We start from the raw sequence: 24570 nt of genomic DNA on the forward strand, positions 1-24570 counted from the left end.
ATCAATTTGTTCCAAAATCTCCTCTAATGACACCTCAATCTGAGACAGTTCCTCAGATTTGTCACCTAAAAAGAATGGCTCTGGGTTTGGGAATCTCCCTCACATCCTCAGCCGTGAAGACTGATGCAAAGAATTCATTTAGTTTTTTCGCAATGGCCTTATCGTCCTTGAGTGCTGCTTTAGCATCTTGATCTTCCAGTGGCCCCAGTGGTTGTTTAGCAGTCTTCTTGCTTCAATGTACCTTAAAAATTTTTTGCTGTTACTTTTTGAGTCTTTGGCTAGCTGTTCTCCAAATTCCTTTTTGGCCTTCCTAATTATATTTTTACACTTCACTTGCCAGATTTTATGCTCCCTTCTATTTTCCTCAATAGGATTTAACTTCCACTTTTTAAAGGATGCCTTTTTGCCTCTGACTGCTTCTTTTACTTTGTTGTTTAGCAACAGTGGCACTTTTTTGGTTCTCTATGTTTTTTTTAATTTGGGGTATGCATTTAAGTTGAGCCTCTATTATGGTTTCTTTAAAAAGTTTCCATGCAGGGATTTCACTTTTGGCACTCTACATTTTAATTTCTGTTTAACTAACTTCCTCATCGTTGTGTAGTCTCCCTTTCTGAAATTAAATGGTACCATGGTGGGATGCTGTGGTGTTTTCCCAGCCATGGGGATGTTATATTATATTATGGTCACTATTACCACGAGGTCTAGCTATATTTACCTCTTGGACCAGATCCTGTGTTCCACTTAGGACTAAATCAAGGATTGCCTCTTCTCTTGTGGGTTCTAGAACTAATTGCTCCAAGAAGCAGTCATTTAAGGTGTCAAGAAACTTTATCTCTGAGTCCTGTCCCGAAGTGACACAAACCCAGTCAATATGGGGATAGTTGAAGTCTCCTATTATTATTATTGATTTTTTTTGTTTTTATAGCCTCTCTAATCTCCCTGAGCATTTCAGTCACTATCACCACCCTGGTCAGATGGTTGGTAATATAGCCCTACTGCTTATTATCAGAGCATAGAATTACTATCCACAGAGATTCTATGGTACAGTTTGGTTCATATAAGATTTTTACTTCATTTGATTCTACGCTTTCTTTCACATATAGTGCCACTCTCCCACCAGCACGACCTGTTTTGTCCTTCCGACATATTTTGTACCCTGGTATTACTGTGTCCCATTGATTATCCTCATTCCGCCAAGTTTCTGTGATGCCTATTATATCAATATCCTCATTTAATGAGGGACTTTAGTTCAACCATCTTATTATTTAGACTTCTAGCATTTGTATATAAGCACTTTAAAAAATTGTCATTTTTTAAGCTGTCTGCCATCACATGATGTAACTGGGACTCTTTCATTTGACAGTTTCTCATCAGATCCTACCCATATTTTATCTTCCATCCTATCCTCCTTAGAAGGATCTAGAGAATCTCGATGAATAGATACTCCTCTAAGGGATGTCTCTGTCTGAACCACGTGCTTCTCCACACCTGTCAGCTTTCCCCCAGCCCTTAGTTTAACAACTGCTCTAGGACCTGGTTAATTTTAAGTGCCAGCAACCTGGTTCCATTTTGGTTTAGGTGGAGCCCATCCTTCCTGTATAGGCTCCCTCTTTCCCCAAAGGTTTCCCTTATTGTGAATGAGTATGGAGTCCCCTGTGCTACCATATTGCCCTTCGTAATATGTTTGCAGGTTTGTTACTCAGAGCAGGTTTGCAGAAACTGTAGGCCCCAAAATTCATAATTGCAATCAGGTCTACACTGTGCATGTGAAAGTTCTCTACAGTCGCCTTATTTCTAATATGCACAGAAAATTCCCTGGGTTTGGGTTTTTCTCTCTCTCATTTGGGTGAACAGGGTGGTCTTGGCATCTCGTAGCTTTCTTAACATACAGGTTATACACAATGTATAATAGAGGTCCAACATGCAGCTGGTTATGTTTGTGTATGATTTGGAGGCCACCAAAGTTGGAAAGAGCCCTGTACTGTACTTTTGTATAGGAGGTTACTGCTGCCCAACTCCGCAATGTTACACTCATCCGCAGGATTTAATCAATCAATCAATCTCCCTTCAAGGTCATCAGCAAGAATAGAATTGGTGACTTGCAGCCTCAAAGCTCAGGCCCATACCACTTGAGCTAAGTAATAAAGTCCTTCATCGGGTAGCAATACTTTACTAGTCACTAGAGAATCACATCGAAGCCCAGCCAGCATATTGTCTGCCTACATTTGGCCTAAGGAGTATTACTGGTTAGAACATGGTGTAGCTGTTTCTAACCAAGCTAAGGACCGGCATTACTTGCTCAAGAGCACACTGAAAGAGCTGGTGTTTGGTACAAAGGCACTATAGTCACTGGAAAAGTTCCCTTTGATTTCAATGGGCTTTGGAGCAGGCCCCAGATTTGTAAAACATACTAAAAACTACCTCCTGAACTGCCCCTTTTGAGTGCTGAGCAACCCTGCTTGGGTGGATGCACTTAGAAGGAACAACTAGCCTTTCTCAGCAACCTGCTGAGTGCTACCATCTCCAAGATCAGAGCAGCGAGAGAGGCATGGCATAGGAGGTACTTAGACCCTGGCGGGGTCGAGCCCTGAATGAGGCAGAGGCTTAGCGAGAGTCCTGTCTTGTTTACTCTGGGCCCAATCCTAAACCTATTTAAGTCAAAAGGAAATCTTTCCACTGAATTCAGTGGATGCTTCACTGTGCAGGTAAGTGAGCCTTGCACTCCTGGGCAGCATGGCTTTCGTTAAATGTGCACTCCATGAACACGGAGAAAATTCAGTGCCCAATGAACCACGTGTACATATTGCAGGACTTTCAACCAGTCCTCAGAACTATGCCAAATCACAAATCATTTTTACCAGAACACTCAAAGGCATTTCTCTTTAGTGAGGGCTATTGCCCTGCCAATTCAACTTTCGAAATCCAGCTATTTTAGTGCTAGATCTGGGTTTTATTTATTTTGATTATAATGGGGGAAAGTGTTTTTCCTCTATTCTCCTCTCTCTATGCTCAAGGAAAGGCTCGGCTATTTTTGTTTCAAACTTCCACAAACAGAATTGCTTTCAAGCAGAGACATGGACCATTTCAGCCCAACAGGTGATGGTTTCCAGGAGTTATAAAGAACTGAAAGCAGAGGGTAAGAGTAGCAATCCTTATCCAATCTTAACTGGTCTGTATAATGAGACCAGACCCAGGACTGCAAGAATTTTCATGTTCTGTAGGGATAAAGTGAGTGTATTGTAATAAATTATAGCTCTCATATAATTGCACTTCATAGTGGAAAGCAGAATCCCAATACTTTATTATAAAAGTGACAGCATTCCTGAAAATACAGCCTCTTGAAAGCCCAAACCAGCACCTTGAAGTCAGCTAGTTAGCTTGTGTAGAAGCTCCCCCTTGAGGAACTGAGAATGATTGCACTACAAATCTCAAAAGCATCATTATCCAAAATCCTTGTTGAACTGCAGAAAAGATAAAATTTCCTTCATAATTATTACCGGGGGGGCGGGGGGGCGAAGGGAAGAGAGAATTCAGATGTTTTCCATGCTGTTCTTGAAGCTTTCTGTCAGACTTTGGGGGGAAAAAGTTAGTCCATAATATTTGTTTTTTCCAGGTAAGGAAGATCATTTCTGAGTTAAAGTCCACTCTGAAAAATGGTCCAATTTTTCATGTAAAATGCATTTTTTTCAGATAAAAATAAATGCACATTGAAAATACTGAACGTTACAAAGGGTTATTTCATTGCACTCACGGACACTCTCTGAACCTTAGGAGGAGTTTGCCTAGCATAGAATGGTTCCTCTCCCTCTTGGGCAACCCAATGCAACCATGGGAATCTTCCCCACAAGAAAGGGGTGGAGCAGTGGGGGTGGGAATTGCTGAAGTGTTAGGGATCTGGAGAAGATCAAACTGGGGATAGTAGGATCTGTTTTTGGAGAGTTGGGGGCAAAGAGTGGAGAGGGAATGGGGAAGGGGAATCAATAGAGGGGGAGTCAGGGTGGAGGAGCTGGGGGGACAGAGGGATAATTGGTTGGGAGTCTTCATGTGTAGGGGTGGTCAGAGGATGGACACAGTATCAATGCTGAGCGTGGTCTGAGATGAAAGAAAAAACAAAGGAACTAAGGAAAGACTAAACGTATGAGATAAAATACAAACTCGCATGCCCCAAGACAAAAAGTGAACCTTCCAGCAGGTTTTGCATGTTCAGAAAACCTACACTGTATTTTATTCATGCATGTCACCGTTGGCTGAAATGCACAGTACTGCCCTTAAAGCTGCTGTCTGTATTTTTATCATTAGGTGAGTTATGTTGTTAGAATGAGGAATATTGCCAGTTGTGTTGACGCTTGCCCTAACAAGTAAAAAGTTAAATAGGAAACTAAGGGCACACACGTTGTTAAGGTGACATATCAATAAGTATATAATGGAAGAAACTCAGCTGTCAATATAGATGTCTTTAATACACCTTGGAATAAAGAAAAAATTACAAGATTACATTTAGACTAGATCCTCATATGATAACACATGCTGGCAAATAATGAGCCAAGTAAAAAGAATCAGCTCCAACTGCACATTGATGTTGCAAAAATTCCCCCTTTTTTGGAAATTAATTCACCACTTGCTCAAAATCAGGAACTACAAGATTTCCTAGAACTCATCCACTGAATCCCTAATGTTCTCCCCAACTAAGACTTCCTTATCCTATGACTGAGCTAATAAAAGTGATTTAGAGTCAGCATAGTATGAAAATAATATTTCTTCCCGTCCAATAGCAAAAGTAATTTGGAAGGAAATCCCCTGGTATTTTTCATTTTTTTGTAATTATATCCTGGTTCCAGAGAGAACTGGAATCAGAAGTGCCAACATATCAAAAGAAAGATTGATCTTGTGGTAAACCAGAAACAGCAGTACAATTCAACAGTCTAGGGTAGCAAGAGATAAATGCCATATCCTACAGAAACTGTAATGGGAATTTTAGGTAGGTAAAGTGTAATTACCTTACTGAAATTTCGATCAGCACACCACATTTTGTACCTTATAAAAAGGGCATAAATATTTAATGCAGGTATTCAGAACCCCATTTTACATTTCACTGGAAAGACTCTGCTCTTCCAGATTGTGGGGCACCCCAAACACCTTGTTGGAGTATTGGTTCAGTACTAAGGGTGTCTACACAGCAGCTGGGAGGGTGTTTCCCAGTGTGCTAGCTCTACTTGAACGAGTGCCCTAAAAATAGTGGTGTGACCATGGCAGCACAAACAACAGCTTGGGCTAGCTGCCCAAGTACAACCCCCGGCTCTCTGGTGGCTAGCTCAAGCTATTGCCTATGTCGTTATTTTTAGCACATTAACTTGAGCTGAGCTAGTGTGTCTTCTACCCATCCTGGGAGACACCCTAAGAGGAACAAGTACCAAGCACAGAATTAACAATGATACTTCCTACAGTACCAAGTGTTCTTCAGAGAGCTCCAATTCGAGTACTAACTTCGATCCTGCTTAGCACCTAGAAGACGGATTCACACAACCCAATGTTCAAGGAACAAGGGGCAATAATACTGTAAGCACTGGGTATTAATTCTGAGATTTTGTTGAAGACAGGTGAAAGTTCCTGAGGATGAAAAGGGAGACTACACCTTCAAAATTGATGGAAGAATTAATAAAGTAATCAACACTAAGATCCTTGAGAAATATAAATTAATAAAGAGTAGAGTTAATCAAGAACAGATCACACTTGTCTTAAAGTATATGCTATGATAAAAAAATTAGTGGTTAAAGGAAACCGTGCACACAGTAGCTCTAGAGTTTACTATGACATTTGAAAGGGTTCTCCATGCATACTCATAGGGGAACTAAAGACAGGTGGATTAAGTTAAGGAATATAAATAAAACAACATTGAGTGTCAAGGCAGAAGAAAGTGTTGGGTGAGGTCTTAAGTGAGGTTGATATAAATTGGTATTGTCATTAAACACAAGGAGGATACAGTTGATCAGATTTATGAAGAATCTTAACCTGAAAGAATCACAGATCTTTGCAGATTAGATTAAGAGACAATAGGGTCTCTAACTCAAAGAAATTGACTGAAATAAATAAAATAGGATTCAACTAAAAATCCAGAAATGATTAGTGTGGCTCTGAAGGGGCTAAGCAACCTGATCGGCTTGATAGGAAAGCACTGATTGAGGATGGGGCCCCACTAGACAGGAGCAGGCAGGACTGGTATAAAGTCAAAAAGTCTGCAGCAGGAAGGGGCTGCAAAGGGAAGAGCAGGACTGTCAAATACCACAACTATTATTTATGAGTTTATACATGGCAAATGGGGTCAGCATTGCCAAATCTATACTGAGGGCCAGAGGCGCTGACTTGTGATTTCCCTGGGGGTACTGGACCCTCACTTCACCCCAGGTCCCACCCCCACTTCACCCCTTCCCCCGAGTCCCCATCCTGTCCCGCCTCCTCCACCTCCCCCCCCAGCGCCTCCTGCACGCCACTCCACAGCTGATTGTGGCAGGCGGAAGGTGCTGGGAGTGAGTGTGAGGAGCTGATCAGCAGGGCTGCCGGTGGGTGCTGAGCACCCACCTTTTCTCCTATGGGTGCTCCAGCCCCAGAGCACCCACAGAGTCAGCACCAATGCTGACGGCTTTAGAGATGACAGCACAGGTAGAATGGGAGTGGCTTTTTGTATCCCTGAATTTGGAATTAAGAGATCTATGTGACTACACAATTTTATGGCCATTACAATGTCTGAAATGATGGGCACACTTCTGGAACTGACCTGGTTAAGGGATGTACACCCAACTATGATTGTTATCTTAACTGACTCTTTATCTAGTATAATGGCAATTAGAAAGGAAGCCTCAGAAAGCAGGAATGATTTAGGCTATGTCTACACTACAGCTTATGTCGACATAACTCATCTCACTCAGCGGGGGGAATGAATAAATCACCCCCCTGAACAACATAAGATACACCAACATAAGCACCGGTGTGGACACCGCTATGTTGCTCATGGGGGCTGAAGTAGTTAAGCCAATGGGAGAGCTTAGAGCAGCTACATTAGGGAGCTTACAGTGGCGTAAACTCTAGTGTAGCCGTGCCCCCTGTCAATGAAATATTGTTCTTAACTACGGAGATAGTACAATTTGGTATACATATAGTAATAGGGTGGATTCTGGCACAGTCAGGATACCAGGCAACGAAATGGAAGCTAAAGCAGGGGGAAAAATGCCTTAAAAATGAGGAAGTTGATATACAGATCCCTAAATAAACAGGACTTCAAAAGTTTGGTTACGAGAGAACTTGAGAAGGAATGACAAGAACTATGGACCAAAGAGAAAAAAAGGATGAAGGTTCTATGAAATATGTCCTGAACTTTAGAATAATGGGATACTTAATAGCTATAGCAGAAGAAGTGAAGTAACTACCGGTATATTTCGAGTGCTAACATGTCACTGTCACCTGAACTGTAATTTATACTTACGAAACAGACACAGACAGGTTGTGCAACACCTGCAAAGCCCAAGCAACAGTTAAGCATCTGCTGTGGCAATGCAGGGAGAATTACACAGCTAGAAAGATTCTTTATGAAGGACAGATACCTCAAGGAGAATCCGCAATCCTTTCAGACTATGGGCTTAGTACCTGGAATGTGAGGTAGCATTATAAAAACATTACTTTGCCTTTTTAAGGATACAGGACTGGGTGAGAGGATGTAGATTTTTGCTTATGCAAAAACTGTGGCAGTCATAGCCTCATATGCTGAGGCTGCTGCACCAGAAAATGGACAGTAAAAGGAAGGAAGAAAACCAAGGGGCTGCCATGTTGAAGCCTGCAGTCACTCACTGGGCTTAGAGAGGGAAAGGCAGCGGGAGAGGAGAAGCCCTGGGATCCTGGCCCTGAAGGAAGGGACACCAGAGAAGTGGGGGAACGGAACCCTGATAGAGGTAAAGTCAGAAAAGGCCAAGGGAAATGGCAGGAGACATTGGGAAGGTACAGACATTGGCTGCTGATTAAAGGGCCTCTGAGCTGGAACCCGGAGTCATGAGTGGGCTGAGGTTCCCTTACCTGCCACTGGCGAAGTGACATTGCCTTGAAATGGAGAACTGCTGGGAATGCCACCAGGTCAGCCAGTCCAGTGAGACTTTGATAGCCCAGAAGGAGAAAACTATAGTGACCTGGACGGAGGGCCAAGCCACAAAGAGGGGGCAATCAAGTCCAGAAAAAGAGAGACTAAGAGAAATATGGCAAGCAACTGAAGGAAGGGGCATCAGGCTGGTCAAGAGCTAATCCCCAGATGCAAACACAAGGAGGCGCCACAGCAGTAAGTAGAAAACCCCAGGAAAATGCATTTATAAAGAATTAATTCCCCCTTTCCCCATGGTATCTGGGCACATTTCACATGGAGGAATAAGTACACACAACTGCTTCCACAAATTGAGAGCACCTTTTACTTTTCTCCCGCAAAACCACACATTTTAAAATAAAGAACTAGGAAAATTTAGCGATGGGCTAAATGACAAGGTATTCCAGACCTGCAGATAGAGAAATGAGTCATACATTCCAGTCTAAATAGTAAGACTCAATGCTACATGCAACGCCTGCTACTCAGAATAACCTGCCTACCTTGGCTTATCTTGCTAAACGTACACATAGTGATGAAGTAGAGAAGAGTTAACCTCTGAGGTAACTGGGATCTAGATCATTTAAGACTTTGTAGGTAGTAACCAACACCTTGAACACACCTCACTCAGAAGTGAATTGGCCATTAGTCCAAGTGTCCATTGTTGTTATGTGGGAATCAGAGTAATGGTGAGTCTAGTCAGACACTGGAATTGTGAATCAATTCCAAAGTAGGCCAGCAGGCTTCCTCAGCGGAGGGTGATATTACAGACTCCACTTCTTCCACACAACGTATCCCTCTTTCAATCGGAATTATTTCCATCATACCCCTCAGCCACTTGGTTTCATTTCCCTGACAACGGAGAAGCAAAAAAACCATTCACTCTGAGCCCGGTGAGGAGACATACAGAGAAGTAGCAACATATGAGTGATAGTGAAGCCCAAAGCTTCCAGAATCACTCTCATTGGCTCCCCTTTAACGGAACAAGAAGGGTGAAAAAATGGAATCTTGAAGGACTGAACAGCAGAGGGGGAAATAGCTTCACAAAGCCACTGTCTAGGATCTCTCAAAGGAACGGATAAAAGCACTTTAGAATCGTCTGTTCCCCAAGTTGTTTCAAGTAACGTTGCATGATTGATGGTTATAAAGGCAGCTCAAAGTTCAACTCTCAGGAAGGACATCTGACCTCTGCCCAATGGCCAGAGATAGTCAAACATCACTGTGACCAATAATGTTCCTATGCTGACTCTAAGTCTAAAGCCCAACAGGTTGGGGTCCAAAGAGTTGACAAGTATCGAATGGAGGTGTATTTAGCCTGCCACCACTTTCTTACTCTATACCTACACTCCAATTAGATACCCATAGCTGGCCCATGCCAGCTTACTTGGGCTTGGGCTAAGGGCTGTTCAGTTGTGGTGTAGATGTTCCGGCTCAGGCTGCAGCCCAGGCTCAGGGACCCTCCCACCTCACAGGGTCCTACAGTCTGGGTTCCAGACTGAGTTCTAATGTCTACACCATAATTAAACAGCCCCTTTGCTCGAGCCCCGTGAGCATGAGTCAGCTGGCGCGGGCCTGCTGCAGGTTTTTAATTGCAGTGTAGACATACCCTCATGGACATTTCTCAAAAAAGGTTAGGTTAGAGGCAGGGCAATAATTGACATCAGAATACTAATGACTGACATTCGAACATTCATGTCAAGAGATGATTTTTTGTGCAAGAGCTGAACATAACATGTTTGAGGGTTGATAAAAGGTTTACTTTACCTAGGGAGGTGTTAACAAATGAAAGGCTCAGGCATGTCCCACTGGCTTACTTGTGGACTGGACCCATTTTCCCCTCCCATCTCATGAGATTGAATAGATCTCTCAACTGCACCTAGGGCATCATTCCCCCACTCGTGATCTGCTTACTGATCATCCACTAGTAGAGATAGTTGGAAAATGGAAGGAAGGGGGTTCTGTGGGAAATTCAAGTAAATAAATAAAAAAATAATAATTTTGCTGAAAAATTAAAAGTTGCAAATCTTTTTTCTATTTGAAAATGCCACCGCAGTGCTGCATGGAGTTGTAGTTTGGTTGTCCCATGCTCCCATTCTTCTCTTTAGGCTGGGCTTCCTGATCAGACAACATCTCCCATGAGACACCATAGTCTCCTCCCCTCTTGGTGAGGGGAAGTGGTACATCATAGGAGTCCCTGGCCACAGTGCATCATAGCAGATGTAGTCCAGGTGAGGAGCCCAGTCTATGAAAGTGACTGGGGGCACAAGGCACAAACTTTTTGTGAAAAATTCCATTTATCCAAGAACAGTTTCAACAGAAATTTTTCAACCAGACTTCCAGGCAAGTCACAAGGTATTGGCTCTCCTCCCTGTTTCCAGCATCTAAATTACACTATAATAATCTAAAATTACATTACATACTTTCCTAATATTCCTCTTCCATGTAAAAAAAAAAGGCTATAGTTGCCACAGATTATACAAACAGGCAGGTTGATGACCCAAGAGACAATCACTCTCGGAAGTGTTCCACATTATGAAAAACTTTGAGCAACCTCCAACTGGGAAACACAAAACAGAGGAAACTCTGTTCCCTCATGTTCCAACACCAGCAGCATAGTCCCAGAGGGAACGCTGCAGATAAGACTGATCTTATCCAGGCAGTAAACTGAAAGGTCCTTTCAGAAAGAAACAGTGACTTTACCACCAGATGGAAGCAGTCTGCATCAAATCAACAGCCCACCATACAGTTGCTCTGGTCAAGACTTCATGAATACAGTAGAGCAAATGCACAAACAAAGGACAGGGGAAGTTATGGTTTGACTTTTCACCACAGAGAAGGAGATATGTGTGTGGGGGGGAGGGGGGCGGCGGGCGGGGGGTATTATACAGATAGTGCTAAACTGAAGATACTTCTATGTAATCTCCACCAAACCAGGGGTGTTGACAGGGAGGGAAATACTGTATTTGGGTGTATTAAGAGGCCTATCATGTGCAAAATGAGCCAGATAATTATTCAACTGAACTTGGCACTGTTGATTTTTTTTTAATCTGGAACACTGTCAGGTCTGCGTACAATGGGGGTTGGTTGGTTTGTTATTAAAACCACGCTCTGTTTCTCTCTTTCTCCTGTGCATACACAGAAGATTTTGTATTCCAAGACACATAAGAGAGCTGCAACAGAGGAATGCTACAACAGCCACAGGTTTGGAAAAATGAGAAATCCACGAGAAAAGATCAAAGGGACATGTCTAGCATAGAAATAGTTGTTTCTCTTTGTAGAAAATACAGCTTAAAAAATTTTTTGTGTCAGCATAAGATTCCACACACTCCTCCGCTAATGCACCTCAACTCTAACCTGGAATCTAGGTTTAGACAGCCAAAGGAGTAGTGGAGGTTTTGATGGGCACATCCCACTTGAAACTAGACTCAGACCACGAAAATGTCATAGTCATGTGCTAGTAACAATGCTGTCATAACCAATCTGGGCCAGATTTGAACTGGCAACCTTACAGGGGAGATTTCATAGTCGCTCTCCCTCAGTTTTGTAATCATAGAAATGTAAAAATGATACAAACCCAAGCTGGCCCTCTCTCCTGACCTCTAGTTTCATGGGGCTTACCCTCTCTCTCTGGGGGCACAAGTAGCCCTTGCAGCCCTCCCTTCCCGGCCAGGTCAATTAGAAGAGGAAGTCTCAAGCTTTGGAGAGGAAAGAGAAGGTAGCAATAGGCAGGGCTGGCTCTGGCTTTTTGGCTGCCCCAGGCAAAAAAAAAAAAAACCAGCAAAAAACGCGGCTCCTCCCGCTGCGCCGCCTCCTGCCGCGAGGGCTCCGCTCCGGTCGGCGGGGAGGGAAGGAAGAGAACTGCCCTGCAGGGCGCTCTGGTTCTCCGCGCCGCCGCCCCCTACAGGGTGGCTGGAGCAGAAGAAAAAAAAAAAGCGGCTCTGCCGCCCCTAGGATTGGGCAGAATGCCGCCTCCAACAATCTGCTGCCTCAAGCACCAGCTTGCTCAGCTGGTGCCTTGAGCCGGACCTGGCAATAAGAGATGCAATTGTGGGGCCTTGAGATCCCTGAAGCCCTATGCTGTATGGGCCTACACTGCACAACTTGACCTTGTTTTCACACGATTGACCCCACAAATTGAACTTGATTTGATGAATGTTTGTCCCTACTTCTTCCTTCCCAGTCTCTCTGCTGTTGGCCTCTTTCTCTCTACCCTCCATGTTCCTATCAATCCTTTCCTTCCTCCTCACTGCTTTTCTCAACATGTTTCTCATGCTTTTCCTTATATTAACTCATCTCTTCCCTACCATTCCCCTCAATCCCTCCCTATACCCCATTCAAAATACCTAATTGCATTTACTTTGGATTCATATTAAAAACATTCAAGACACTCAAATGTTCAACTCATTCTCCTGTATCTGTGACAGCTGTAGCTTTCCCCCCATACTGCTCTTTTTTCTTTTCTATTTTTTCCCCTTCTCTTAGGTCATGTCTGCATGCAGAAGAAGTCTCTGGGGCCCCTGATACTTCCAGCTCCTGCTACCTTCACGGTCTCTAGGGCAGGAACCATTTCTATTTTTAATGCCTAGAAAGAACTTCGCACATTTTGGGTGCTTGATAAACAATTTTGTTATAAAGAAGACAGAATCCAATCATTAGTCTCAAGGTCAAAACAAGAAGCAATGGATTTAATTTGCAGCAAAAACATATAAGGTTAAATGAGGGAGAAAATGTGTAAGACCAGTTTGGCTACATAACAAGCTAGCTAGGGAGTTTGTAGAATTGATGTTACTAGAGGTACTCAGACTGCATATGGCACTCATCTATTAGGAAAGATACAGGGATAATGGAAGTCAATCCTTGCCAGAGTGAAGGTGATAGAAGTAGGGGGAAAGTTTACAGATGACTCAGTAGTGGTCAAATAATATGGAGAAGCTCAGACAGCAGGATAGAGTGTGGTTTGAATATGCAAGTAGATCGGTCCCTTCCAACCCAAACAAATATATGAACAAGGCTGTCAAGCGATTAAAAAATTAATCACGATTAATCGCACAGATAAATAATAGAATACCATTTATTTAAATATTTTTGGATGTTTTCTATATTTTCAAATATATTGATTTTAATTACAACACAGAATACAAAGTGTACAGTGATCACAATTTTTGATTACAAATATTTGCACTGTAAAAATATAAAAGAAATAGTATTTTTCAATTCTCCTAATAAAAGTACTGTAGTGCAATCTCTATCATGAAAGTTTAATTCTACATTTGTAAGTTCAAAAATAAAACAATATACAATTTTGGAGCCTGCAAATCCACCCAGTCCTACTTCTTGTTCAGCCAATCGCTCAGACAAACAAGTTTGTTTACATTTGCAGGAGATAATGCTGCCTACTTCTTGTTTACAATGTCACCTGAATGTGAGAATAGGCATGGCACGGTTGTAGCCAGTGTTGCAAGATATTTCCATGTCAGGTGCGCTAAAGATTCACATGTCCCTTCATGCTTCAACCACCATTCTAGGGGATATGTGTCCATGCTGATGATGGGTTCTGCTTGATAACGATCAATCCAAAGCAGTGCAGACCGATGCATGTTCATTTTCATTATCTGAGTCAGATGCCACAAGAGAAGGTTGATTTTCTTTTTAAGTGGTTCAGGTTCTGTAGTTTCCACATTGGAGTGTTGCTCTTTTAAGACTTCAGAAAGCATGCTCCACACCTTGTCCCTCTCAGGTTTTGGAAGGCACTTCAGATTCTTAAACCTTGGGTTGAGTGCTGTAGCTATCTTTAGAAATCTCACATTGGTACCTTCTTTGCGTTTTGTCAAATCTGCAGTGAAGTGTTCTTAAAATGAACATGTGCTGGGTCATCATCAGAGATTGCTATAACTTGAAATATATGGCAGAATGCGGGTAAAACGGAGCAGTGGACATACAGTTCTCCCCCCCTGAAGCTCAGTCACAAATTTAATTAACACATTTAACACGCGTCATCAACATGGTAGCATGTCCTCTGGAACGATAGTCGAAACATGAAGGGGCATATGAATCTTAAGCGCATCTGGCACGTAAATATCTTGCAACAACAGTGCCATGTGAATGCCTGTTCTCACTTTCAGGTGACATTGTAGTAAAGAAGTGGGCAGCATTATCTCCCATTAATGTAAACAAATTTGTTTCCCTTAGCGATTGGTTGACCACGTAGGACTGAGTGGACTTGTAGGCTCTAAAGTTTAACATGGTTTTGTTTTTGAGTGCAGTTATGTAACAAAAAAACCTATATTTGTACGTTGCCCTTTCATGATAAAGAGATTGCACTACAGTATCTGTATGAAGTGAATTCAAAAAGACTATTTCTTTTATCATTTTTACAGTGCAAATATTTGTAATCAAAAATATAAAGTGAGCACTGTAATTGAAATAGATATATATTGGAAAATGTAGAAAAACATCCAAAATATTTAAATTGGTATTCTATTGTTTAACAGTGCGATTAAAACTGCGATTAATCACGATTAATTTTTTTAATCAGGATTAATTTTTTGAGGTAATCGTGTGAGTTAACTGCTATTAATCAACAACATGAATATGAATGAGAATCTCTTTGATCCTATCTGGGTCTTAATGATACCTAGCTCCTACAAACATCTTTCATCTATGTGACACTTTCTCAGCATGTCCAGAACTGTAAGTCACGTTCTCACTCCTCTGCCTCAGTGAGAGAGAAACTTGCTGCTGCTAAACTGTGTCTCTGCTCCCTGACACTGCAGTCTGTTAGTCAGCCCAATCAACCCTTGGAGAGACTGCCAATCCCTTCCTTGCCTTCCTCTTGGTGCCCCCAGTTCTCAGAACCCCTGGAAGAGCATTTCTCTGCATCATCCAGTCCCTGTCACTGGATGCCCACAGAAATACCAACTCTGCTGACTCCAAAGAGACAGAATACACATCAAACGGTTGGCTTCACTGAGAATGCACCCTCACTGTAGTAGAACATCACTGAGATGAAATTATAATAAAACAAGAACAAGTTTATTAATAAAGAACAGAGACTTAAGTGATATTGAGCAGAGATAATAGAAACAGAAAATGGTTAAAAAGAAAAGAATAACACGCTTCTAAGAGTCTACATGTAACCTTAGCAGACTCCAAGCCTTCTGTAACTGTTGTTGTTTGAGATGTGTTGCTCATGTCCACTCCATGTTAGGTGTGTGCGCACCATATGCAAATTGCCGGAGATTTGTCCCTCATTGGTACCCAAGTGGGCTCATGTATAAGGGGCACTGCCAGCCACGCACCCTCTCAGTTCCTTCTTGCCAGATAACTCCCCTTCTCTTAGGTCATGTCTGCATGCAGAAGAAGGTCAGTAACCGTTTTTTCTTCTTCATGTGCTTGCTCATGTCCATTCCATGTTAGATAACTCACAAGCAATACCTTAGGAGGTGGGCTCGGAGTTCATGGACATGAAAAGATAATGGAGCAAATAATTAAGCAATCAATTTGTGAACCCCTAGAAGATAAGTAACAGTCAGCATGGATTTGTAAAGGACAAATTGTGTCAAACCAGCCGAATAGCTTTCTTTGATAGGGTAACAAGCCTTGTGGGTGGAGAAAAGCGGTAGATGTGGTATATCTTGACTTTCGTAAGGCTTTTGATACTGTCTCACATAACCTTCTCATAAACAAACTAGGGGAATACAACCTAGATGGAGCTACTATAAGGTGGGTGCATAGCTGGTTGGAAAACTGTTCTCAGAAAGTAGTTATCAGTGGTTCACAGGCAAATGAAGGGCATATTAAGTGGGGTCCTGCAAGGCTCAGTTCTGTTCTGTTGTCTAAATCAACGATTTAGATACAGGCATAGAGAGTACACTTATAAAGTGTGCAGATGATACCAAGCTGGGAGGGGTTGCAAGTGCTTTGGAGGATAGGATTAAAATTCAAAATGATCTTGACAAACTGAAGAAATGGTCTGAAGTAAACAGAATAAAATTCAATAAGGACAAATGCAAAGTACTCCACTTAGGAAGGAAAAATCAGTTGCACATATACAGCATGGGAAATGACCGCCTAGGAAGGTGTACTGCGGAAAGGGATCAAGGGGTCATAGTGGATCACAAGCTAAATATGAGTCAACAGTAACACTCGCAAAAAAAGCAAACATCATTCTGGGATGTATTAGCAGGAGTGTTGTAAGCAAGACACGAGAAGTAATTCTTCCATTCTACTCAAGGCTGATGAGGCCTCAACTGGAGTATTTTGTCCAGTTCTGGGCGCCACATTTCAGGAAAGATTTGGACAAATTGGAGAAAGTCCAGAGAAGAGTAACAAAAAGGTCTAGAAAACATGACCTATGAGGGAAGATTGAAAAAATTGGGTTTGTTTAGTCTGGAGTAGAGAAGACTGGGAGGGGACATGATAGCAGTTTTCAAGTACATAAAAGGTTGTTACAAAGAGGAGGGAGAAAAACTGGTCGTCTTAACCTCTGAGGATAGGACAAGAAGCAATGGGCTTAAATTGCAGCAAGAGCAATTTCAGTTGGACATTAGGAAAAACTTCCTAACTGTCAGGGTATTTAAGCACTGGAACAAGTTGCCTAAGGAGGCTGTAGAATCTCCATCATTGGGGATTTTTAAGAGCAGGTTAGACAAACACCTGTCAGGGATGGTCTAGATAATACTTAGTCCTGCCACGAGCACAGGGGACTGAACTAGATGACCTGTTGACGTCCCTTCCAGTCCTACGATTATATGATTCTATGCTGATAGCCTGCAGGGAAGAATGAACTGGAGAGAGACCTCATTGAGATGCCCATATCGAGAAGCATTTCCATTTGGCCAGCTAGGTAGCCCTAGTGGATGGTTTCCTACTACCTAGCAGGACCTGTCAAACTTGCTCTGAACAGGCCTGCTCCTCTGGGTTCAGCCATGTAACATCCATGCCATCAGGTGAAGGGAGGTGAGGTATGGGTGGAGCAACTGGCCGTGATCTTGTGAGATCAGGTACGGATGGAGCAGAAGAGGGGATGCTATTGATAGATCCAGTAGTGTGCCGAACCAGTATCGGTGTGGCAACACCAGGGCTATAAGAATAACTCTTGCCTTGTCCCACTTGATTTTCAGGAGGGCCTTATGAACCAGAGGGACCAGGGGAAAAATGTAGAGCAGGGGCCCTGACCATGGGAGCCGGAAGGCATGAGAGAGGGAGCCCAGACTGTGCCTGTGCAGCAAGCAAAACTGATGGCACTTCCTGTTCTGCTTGGTCACCAACTGGTCTACCTGGAGAGATGAACCTGACGATTTCCAGGTGAAAGGACCACTTGTGGTGAGAGGAAAATGACCTGCTGAGGTGATCCATCAGTGCATTCCAGACTCCTGGAAGATGTGATGCCTCCAGGTGGATGGAGTGCTTCACCCAGAAGTCCCATAGATGGGATGGTTCCTGAAACAGAGCAGAGGACTGAGCACCTCCGTTTGTTGATATGGAACATGGCCATGGTATTGTCTGTGAGAAGTTGCACCACCTTGCCTGAGATCTGGGGAAGGAAACATACAGCCCTGAGTTCCCAAACATTTTATGTGCAGGGATAGTTTTTCCTGGAACCATAGGCCCCGAGTCCTGAGGCAGTCGAGGTGAGCTCCCCAAACTAGGTCTGATGCATCCAAGACTAGGAACCACTGATGGCTGAAGGGTGACAAGGGGTAACCCCATCATTACCGACATTGGGTCCTTCCAGCAGTCTAGAGAGGCGAGGACCAAGGAAGGAACAGTGAGCACCAAGTCCAAGTGGTGTCTGTTCGAGGAGTAAACTGATGCTAGCTACAGCTGTAGGGGCCTGAGACACAGCCTTGCATGCTGAACCATGTGCCTCAGAAGTTTGAGGCAAACTTGGGAAGTCATAATTGGGTGTACCTTGATCTTGGATAGCAGGTTTGACAGTCTGAATTCTGTAAGGAAGGCTCTGGTCTGGTCAAGTCTAGCACTGCCCCAATAAATTCTAATCTCTGAACTGAAAAAAGAGTCGACTCTTCTCGTTTATCAACAAGCCCAGTGCCTGGGAGGTGGACTGGACCATGCTGATGCTGTTCTGCACGTGAGTTTCTGACTGACCTTTGATCAGCCAGCCAGTCATTGAGGTACAGGTATACCTGGACTCCTCGCCATCTGAGGAAGGCCACTATTACCACCATTTGCTGCCATACACTTTGTGAAAAACGTAGGGACTGCGGACAGGCTGAAGGGACAAGCAGTGAACTGGTAGTGGCATTGATTCACAATAAATCTGAGAAATCTTCTGTGGCCATGGAAAACAGAAATGTGAAAGTATGTGTCCTTTAAGTTGAGAGCAGCACACCAGTACCCTGGATACAGGGAGGGAAAGATGGAGGCCAGGGAGACCAGGTGTAACCTCAATTTCTTGAGATATCTTGAGTTGACATGGGTCAAGAATGGGCCGGAGGCCCACCTTGGCCTTCAAGATTGGGAAATATTGGGAGTAGATTCCCCTCCTCTCAAGTCTTGAGGAACCTCTTCCACAGTCCCCATGGGAGAGAAGTTGCTTGTGAGAAGGGTCCCTGAAGAGGGACAGGGATGGCAGGTGGGAGGGTGGGGTGAGTAAAAACTGAAGGGTATAGCCCATTGTCACTGTACTTAGTACCCAGCGGCCCGATGTTATGTGGAATGGTCCAAAAATAAAAGGGAGGCAGGATCTGAAGCAGAAACTGGTATAGCATCCTCAGGTGCATCTACAGAGGTCTGCTTGGGCCCACCGGAGTACCTATGAAGCCCCAGCTAGGAGGTTGAGGTGGACTGGAGCGGGACACCATTTGTAACGTCTTCCATTTGTAGAGCTCCTGTACCAGAAGCAGCATCGAGAAATGAGGTAGCTGTTGGGGCCTGAAATGCTTCGTAGAAGCAGATGAAGCTTAGAGGCCCAATGTCCTGAGGGTGGGCTCTAGAATTCATCAGGCCATGAAACTTTGTTTCTGTCTACTCTGACAATAGTGAAAAGTAACAGAGGGTCCTGTGGCACCTATAAGACTAACAGAAGTATTGGGAGCATAAGCTTTCGTGGGTAAGAACCTCACTTCTTCAGATTCAAGTAATGGAAATCTCCAGGGGCAGGTATAAATCAGTATGGAGATAACGAGGTTAGTTCAATCAGGGAGGGTGAGGTGCTCTGCTAGCAATTGAGGTGTGAACACCAAGGGAAGAGAAACTGCTTCTGTAGTTGGATAGCCATTCATTATAGGTGCCACAGGACCCTCTGTTACTTTTTACAGATTCAGACTAACACGGCTACCCCTCTGATACTCTGAAAATAGTGAGACGCTTTCGAAATGGAGGTCCTGTCCTGGATGGATTGTTGGACCTTGTGAGGAAGTCCTGAGGACTGGAGCCAAGAACACCACCTCATGGTGACAGCAGAAGTCATTGTCCTCACTGCTGCATCGGCTGCATCCAGACTTGCCTGGAGAGATGTCCTGGCTATATTCTTACCCTCTTCCAAGACGGCAATAAATTCTTGCCTCGAATCTTGAGGCAGAGAGTCTTTGAACTTGTCCAAGGAGTTCCACAGATTGTAAACATATCTCACCAGCAAAGTTTGCTGGTTAGAGAAATGCAGTTAAAAGCTACCCTTTGAATCCAGTTTTTTTGCATCACCTGGTAGCGCTCACCTGGCCCTGACTGTTCCTCTTGTTGGCTGCCGATACAATGAAGGGCTTCTTCCTCATCCTCAGTGACATCCCTGGGAGACATATCCTGAACGTTGATACTGGGGTTGGTACCAGAGTTGGTGTCCGGTGCTGAGAGGGAAGAGGCAGTAGGCTGCCTCTCCAAAACCACGGAGTAAAATCAATGGGAGGAAGGACCCGGTACCAGGGGAAACCCCCAAGGTTCCAGTATAGCTACTAACCTGTTGGCCAGGTGCCGGCGGGGCGACCCGCACAAGCAGTCCCTTCAGACTCAAAAAGTCCTCCCTCGGCGAAGTGATACCCTTCTCTGCCTCCGTATGGTGCCGAGGGTTCAGGGACCAGCGGCAGACTGGAAATGGTCAGGACAATGAGATCAGGGCTAGCTTGCCCCTAGAAGGTGCCACTGGACCCAGTGCCAGTAAGGAGCTCCTTCCTGTTCCTGGTCATCGTGTAGGCCAAAAGCCTAATGGTTAAATTGTGGTATGTGAAATCAGAAGGTCCCAGACAACTTGAACATTAGAGCACTGCACGGATACAAATTTATATCTGTGGAACTGCAGAGCTCTCCTGGGAACTGCAGCAGCAAAAGGAGCAGAACATGGGGTCGCCACTCCCAGAAGTCAGCGCCCCGCGACAGCAATTCCTCCAGCGTGGCTGTACCACCTGCAGCCCTGTCCCCACACCTTGCATGAGGCTGTCTGCGTCTCCTGTCTGGGAGCATGCACAACATATGAACACAAGAGCAAGACCAGGGACAGCTACCAGTGAGCCTGGTGCCCGGGGGGGCGGTACAGCCATGCCGGAGGAGCTGCTGGCATGGGGCGCTGGCTCCTGGGAGCGGCAGCCCCACGTTCCACTCCTTTTGCCGGTATGGTTCCCGGGACAGCCCTGCAATTCCACGGATACCAATTTATATCCGCGGATATCCACATCCATACATATAAATTTGTATCCAACACAAGGCTCTACCGAACATTTACACCACAATTAAACAGCTCCTTAGCCCAAGCCCAGGTCAGCCGCAAGTGTCTAACTTCAGTGTAGACATATCTTAAATGTCTTGCCCAAGCTCAGAAGTGAAGTCTAAAGCAGAGCTGGGCATTCTCGGACTTCCAGTTTAGTACCTTAACCAGAAGGCCATCCTTCCAAAAATGTGTTACTTAATCTTGGGATCACACGGATATGATAAACCCCTCACATTTGGCATTCAAGTGGATAAGTTAAATCTGCTCATATTTAAGAACCAGATTTGTATGTGTATTTTATAATAGCAGAAGGCAGCATAGAAGATTTAATGCCAGCTTCTATTTGATATTATAGAATTAGACAGCGTTTAAGAGGTGATTTGCAGCATGTGCATTTTTGCACATATGAATATGTTCTAGTCTCTAAAAAAATTATTATATTGACTCCTGTTCATTTCTTCTTTAAAACCTTAATTAAAAAAAAAAAAAAAAAAGGCTTGTGTCCTTTCAAGTGCCTCCAAATCAAATTATTTCACTTGGGCTTACGTGCCTCTTGTGTATTACTTTGACAGAATGAGGTTTGTTTAATGATCATAGCATTAAAGATTCTTGCTCCGAAGAGATACATTAGCACACTTCAGGGGCTCGGTGTAAAAAAAAAAAACAAGAGATGATGGAAGGTTTCTTAAAAATATAAAACACATTAACAAGCAGTTATTTAGGCATATTCCTTATTATGCTGCCACCAGTCTGATAGGTTTTCCCAAGGATAGCTGTTCTTTATTTACCCTGGACCCAGTCCTGCTCCCTTTAAAGTCAATGCAAGCCAAAACTCCTACTGTCTTCAGTCGTGTAGGTTCAGGCTCTATAACAGAAGGGTAACAATAAGAAAAGCCCTTCCCCCCAGTATTTTAATGGATGCTGCCAGACTATTTTATAAAAATAAAGGCCTGCTCCTCCATTGCCCTGCACCTCGTGTTGTGATTTACATCAATGTGAAGTGGGCATAACAGGCTACCCAATCAGAACAGCAGCATTTTACAATCTCTGTACACTGGTGTAAATGACAACACAAGGTGCTAGACAATGGAGAGTCGGGCCTAAGGTTTTATAAAATCTGCAATTAATGTGTTCCCACGTAAATGTGTAAGTACAATAAAGACAGATTTTTGTTTGCATTTCAACATCCCCATGGAGTGCTTTCACCCAAAAAAAGGCAGCGTGGGGCTAGTGCATTTTTTTTCCGGTAACTGCCATGAGATGGCAAGTGCTGTGCATACAAAAGGGAGGCATATATCTTGCCATGATCATCTTAATCTAAAGAATAGCAAATAGAACAATAGACAGAGAAAATAGAACATAAAAGAAAAGTGGTCAAAGTGATGACTGACCACATCTTTATAACCGTGTTTTATTACTTTAAACTATATCTATACACAACCACATATATACAAATATACATTGATGGACATGCCCATATTATGGGGGACTGGTAGCAACTCTGTAGCTAAGACTCAGTTGAGATTGCACTTGAGGTCCCCAATCTGGCACAAAAACACTCCAGAGAACAACTGAATTTTCCATGTAACATTTTAGAAAATTAATTACCGACTTTTGCAGCGGAAAACTTGCAAATTCACCATCAGTGAAATTTTGCTTTGACAGTCATTACTCACCCCTCCTTTTCGGGGGTTGGGGGCATACTGGGGGCAGGGAGAACATAACCAGTACCCTGCCTTCCGAGAGTGGCCAATGCCAGGTGACCCAGAGGGAATGAACAGAACAGGTAATCATCAAGTGATCCATCCCCTGTCGCCCATTCCCAGCTTCTGGCAAACAGAGGCTAGGGACACCATCCCTGCCCATCCTGGCTAATAGCCATTGATGGACCTATCCTCCATGAGTTTATCTAGTTCTTTTTTGAACCCTGATATAGTCTTGGCCTTCACAACATCCTCTGGAAAAGAGTTCCGCAGGTTGACTGTGCCTTGTGTGAAGAAATACTTCCTTTTGTTTGTTTTACACCTGTTGCCTATTAATTTCATTTGGTGAGCCCTAGTTCTTGTGTTATGAGAAGGAGTAAATACCACTTTCTTATTTACTTTCTCCACACTAGTCATGATTTTATAGACATTTATCAATTCCCCCCCTTAGTTGTCTCTTTTCCAAGTTGAAAAATCCCAGTCTTTCTACTCTCTCCTTATATGGAAGCTGTTCCATACCCCTAATAATTTTTGTTCAGAAAAGGGCAACCCTTTCCAATTCCAATATATCTTTTTTGAGATGGGATGACCACATCTGCACTATTCAAGATGTGGGCGTACTATGGATTTAAATAGAGGCAATATGATATTTTCTCATCTTATCTATCTTATTTTCTCTCTTAGTGAGGTAGGTGTTTCCCTAGCTAATCAACCCCAGTCCCCACAAAATCCACATTTCACATACACATTTTTATAACTTCTCTCATACAAGCAAATTTTTAAATGTTACAATTAAACACATAGTTATTCCCCTTATTCTTCATAGTCTAATAGTCGTCTGTTGACTACAACCAAGGGAACTGCTCAGACACACCAGCTACTTCTGTTTTCTGAAGTTACAGGAGGCATCTGCCTCTAGTGGAGTTGCAAGCTCCCAATTTCTAACAACTAGACTGCAACCATCCTGTCCTAATACATTTAAGTAACAAGGGGACCAGAAGAGGTGAAAACTGAAGCCCAAATTGTCAAAACTTGCAGTTCTGCTAAGGAGGCAGATGCTTTCTGTCAATCCACTCTGGTTCATTAGAGAGCAGTCACTTTCAGATGGACTTCAGGGAATCTGTGGGACTCTGACTCAGCTGTTGGTCTTTAAAATTGGTTGGATGGACACCGGGGGAGACAGAGAGGTTGCCAGCAGAGCTGAGTAGTAAAGCTCCTGGCTATCTCCCTGGCCGCCCACCCTTAGTCCCCAGCCTTGCTGCAAAGCCCAGTCCTTGGTCCCATGGACCCATTCAAGTCACATGCCCTAACCCCATTCAAATTGAATTTTTTTAATTTTAGTTTTTTTTATTAAACATTCATTTTAATGATCATTTATTACTTTTAATCATAAAATCATAAAAATAAACAATCTTTGGAAAAAAAGCATGCAAAGCAGCCAATTTCAGTTTAAAATTGGGGAGGTTTTGATGACTGGGAACTTGCTCATCACAGAAAACTCTATTTATTTGGAGAATTGTCCCTGAAAAACTTCTGAAATGTGGACAATAGAGCTGGCTGAAATTTTTCTGATGGCCCTGAATTGAGGAATCCAAGTACCAGTTACCAAACTAATTAGAAAACCAATTACCAAACCAACAATTCCCAATTAAAATTTCTGTCACAGGGTCAACAGATCCCATGCTGTATCAGCCTAAAGGGTTTATGGGGTAACTGCCTGCCTACTCAGCTGGGGCTGATTGGGAGACTCACAATAGTTGCAGAGATAAAACAACTGCAGAGCATAAGAATGGGGTGGGTGTCAATGAGGTTGAGGAACCACAGAGAGTAGGTGCCTTTGGCAACAGAAAAGCTGCCCAGGAAACTGGGTGACCACAGGGTGTAACTCAGAGGCATGGTAGAAAGTAGGCCAGGGAAACAGTAAGAGGTTGGGAAAGCTTGGAGACAGCCACTTTGTAAAGGGTTGTTGGCCTAAAACCCAGGATGGATGGCAGGCCTGGATTCCCCTACGAAGCCAAGCAAAGGGGCTTATTAAGGCCTTGAACAATTGAGCAAGGGCCCAGGGAGTGTGTATCCCTCATCTAGGGCCA

General features: G+C 43.5%; 1 protein-coding gene across 5 annotated transcripts in view; it reads right to left on the reverse strand.

Moving 5' to 3' along the window:
• The window catches only part of SAMD12 (sterile alpha motif domain containing 12), a 230306-nt gene that overhangs the window by 142222 nt on the left and 63514 nt on the right, over nt 1-24570 (reverse strand). The gene's annotated exons all lie outside the window — the stretch shown is intronic.

The sequence above is a fragment of the Chrysemys picta genome, chromosome 2 (assembly GCF_011386835.1).
Source record: "Chrysemys picta bellii isolate R12L10 chromosome 2, ASM1138683v2, whole genome shotgun sequence".
NCBI lineage: Eukaryota > Metazoa > Chordata > Testudines > Emydidae > Chrysemys > Chrysemys picta.